The 3,517-nt window shown below is 44.5% G+C and overlaps 1 non-coding gene across 1 annotated transcript; it reads right to left on the bottom strand.

The window, feature by feature from the left end:
• Window positions 1–2,963: 2,963 nt before the first annotated feature.
• Trnat-ugu lies at window positions 2,964–3,038 on the bottom strand. The gene has a single exon. It is a non-coding gene; the product is annotated as a tRNA-Thr (tRNA).
• Window positions 3,039–3,517: the final 479 nt, after the last annotated feature.

The raw sequence follows: 3,517 nt of genomic DNA, 5'->3' as shown, positions 1-3,517 counted from the left end.
TGTCTTAGTCAGGTGTGCATCTGATGTTCTCTTTTTGTGACGTCCACTGTCCTAGTAGTTTGTCCAATGTACAACATGCTGACATGCCACAATGGCAAGGTGTATTATAAATTCCTGGTTTTCATACTCGCAGATTGTCTTTTACATTTCCCAGTGGTCCTCTTATTTTGATAGATGTACAAAACACACACTTGATGTTCTTCCTAAGAAACATGCTATTTTTGGCAGAAATAGATACTACATAGGGCAGGTATGCCACAGGCTTTGCCTCATCCTGCTCTTCTAGATCATGTGGTGGGTGGATGGTTGAAGGGTCTTCTGAAGCTGTTTGCTAGTATATCCATTCTTGCAGAACATTGATCACAGATGCTCTTTTCCTATTGCCAGACTATCTGGGTCTGAGAAGGTGTGTGCACTGTGGACCAATGTTTTCATAACTCTGTTCTTCTGCACAGCTGGATTGCAGGTATAAATCAGTGTGTGTAGGTATGTGATGCATACTTACCAGGTGGGATTGACGGAGGACATCGAAAGGGTGCAAAAAAGGGCAGCTCGTTTTGTATTATCACGTAATAGGGGAGAGAGTGTGGCAGATATGATACGCGAGTAGGGATGGAAGTCATTAAAGCAAAGACGTTTTTCGTCGCGGCGAGATCTATTTACGAGATTTCAGTCACCCACTTTCTCTTCCGAATGCGAAAATATTTTGTTGAGCCCAACCTACATAGGTAGGAATGATCATCAAAATAAAATAAGAGAAATCAGAGCTCGAACAGAAAAGTTTAGGTGTTCATTTTTCCCGCGCGCTGTTCGGGAGTCGAATGGTAGAGAGATAGTATGATTGTGGTTCGATGAACCCTCTGCCAAGCACTTAAATGTGAATTGCAGAGTAATCGTGTAGATGTAGATGTGGCCAAATGAGCCATCTGCTCTCCTTTTCACAAGTACATCCAGAAATAACAACTGGCCACCATCTTTCAGTTCCAAGGTGAACTTTATATTTGGGCAGCATGAGTTCAGATGAATAAAATGTTCTCGGTTTTCCAGCCGCGTCAATTCGAGTAAAGTCCTCGAATTGACGTGGCTGGAAAACCGAGAACGTTTTATTCATGTATGCTGTTTCGAAAGACTCCGAGGACACATGAGTTCAGATGTTTCAGAAACCCCCTGGGCCTATCCTACCATGAGGCCAGAACACAAAGATTTCATCCACATACCTGAAGATTCATGTGGGTTTATATCTAGTCATTTCTAATACCCCCTCTTCAAATCTCTCCATGAACATATTGGCAATCACTGGAGACAGAGTGCTGGCTGTGGTTACAGCTTCTGTATGTTTGTAATATTGGCCCCCATACAGAAATTAAGTTGAGGTCAGTATATGCCTGAACATGTCCAACAGAGCATTGTAAAATTTCTCTGCAATCAATCCCAATGAGTCTTTCAACGACATCCTAGTGAACAGGGATATTACATCAAAACTGACTATTATATCAGATTCTGTGATATGTATTTTCTTGAAACGTTGCAAGAAGTCCCCCCTCCCCCTCCCCTCCCGAGTTGTGGATGTGGTGAATACAGTTCCCCACATGTGAGAACGAACAGCAGTTTCTTCAAGTACTTGGCTGCTGGTTACATTGATGTGCCATTGTTGCTGACAACTGGGGGCAGCGCTCTCTGTGTACTTTTGGCAGCACATATTGTGTAGGAGGAACTGGTGCTTTTATTTGTATTTTTCTAATGACCTTGTGAGGCATACCAGTTTTCTTCAAGAGAGCCCTGGTCTTCTTCTCCACTTTGTCAATATTATTGCATTCCAAAAGTCTGTATGTCTGGTCTTCCAGGCAAAACGTTGCAAAACGACTGTTGAGTTCCTTTTGTCTGCTGGCAACATGATGATGATGCTGCTGCTGCTGCTGTCATCTTCCCAGAGCCTCTTGAGTGCAAGCTTCTCCCCACACGAGATGTTTGATTTTGGGAACTTTGTCCTGGTAAATGCTGTGCAGGTCTTCTGGTGAATTTCTTCAGCTGCATTTGGTGGAAGTGTGTTGGTTACTTGTTCCAGTGCACTGATGAAACCTGAAATGGACACATTTTTAGGAGTCATTGCAATGTTGACACACCTACTAAGTACCCTTCATAGTGGTCTCATCAAACTGCTTGCCACTTACGTTAAGCACAGTGAGAGTGTCCTCTATCTGCTGTGTTTTGTTACTCATGTGATCAAACTTTGCAGACCAGCATACTGAGGCATTCTTAGTGTACTCCCTTAGACTCCAAGAGGCACTGTTTACCCTGTCCCAGTCTTCAGCTGCTAAGGAGGCTTCCATGTACAAGTGAAAGTGTACAAGCTCCATGCCTATCACATCTAGCCTGTGGTGCATACCTCAAATCCTCTCTCTCACAAGTGTCTTGCTCGCTTGACATTTTATTTTGTTCACTGCTCTGGAGTTTAATGCTTAATCATTGTGATAACTGGTGCTATATCTCCATGTTGACACCTCAGCAGGAAATGGAGAGAACTCAGCATCCTCCCTTTCCTCTGTCAAATATTGTCCGGATTCTTGATATTTCAGTACATCTCCTCCCATTAGAGTCTCTTGATGCAATTCTTCAGACTTTCCTGGTGATCTGTTGACATCTTGAGGTGTTGGGTAGTCTGTCAGATATCAGCTTTGTTCTTGTACAATGTTTCAACAACGCGAATCATTGTTTTCATCGTGTGCCACCTGAGACTGCTCGTGAAGTGGAATGGAGCCAGTATTTATACCTTCACTCTTCCTCCTCCATTGCTGGTTCCAGGCATTCTGTCTGTGACTATATATGACGGTAGTATCTGTTCCCGAAAGAACAGTTACCGTGGATGACCATGCAGCTTTGCTAGAAATGAAATGATAATTAAATGGACACCGTAGCTGCAAGCAGGCGTTGATACACTTCATTGGGGACATGTTGAAAATGTGTGCCCCGACCGGGACTCGAACCCGGGATCTCCTACTAACATGGCAGATGCTCTATCCAACTGAGCCACCGCGGGCATAGAGGATAATGCGTCTGCAGGGAATTATCCCTTGCACGCTCCCCATGAGATCCACATTCCCAACATGTCGACACACATGTCGGGGCACACATTTTCAACATGTCCCCAATGGAGTGTATCAACGCCTGCTTGCAGCTACAGTGTCCATTTAATTATCATTTCATTCTGTCTGTGGTCTGCTCTCACTAGCAACGTCCTCAGGCAGTCCCTCTTTGGTCCGGACTGCCTGTCTGTGGACTGTTGTTGACTTTTCGGCTTGCTGTGGTTCCAGGTGTCCTCTTGGTAGTTCACTCCAGTTAGAAAGGTTGTTAGTCATTTCCTCTTTGGTCTGGTGTGCCAGGCTGAGCGCTGGGGTTTAATCTTCAGTCTGATGCACCCATCTGTGTTCTGGCATTCTGTTTTTGGTCCAGTGCAGGTCCAGGTATTCCCTTTGCAGTCCGCTCACACTAGAAGTGTGCTGTGGTGTTCCATATTTGG

The sequence above is a fragment of the Schistocerca piceifrons genome, chromosome X (assembly GCF_021461385.2).
Source record: "Schistocerca piceifrons isolate TAMUIC-IGC-003096 chromosome X, iqSchPice1.1, whole genome shotgun sequence".
In the NCBI taxonomy this organism is placed as follows: domain Eukaryota; kingdom Metazoa; phylum Arthropoda; class Insecta; order Orthoptera; family Acrididae; genus Schistocerca; species Schistocerca piceifrons.
This window is presented reverse-complemented; position numbering and strand designations above follow the sequence as displayed.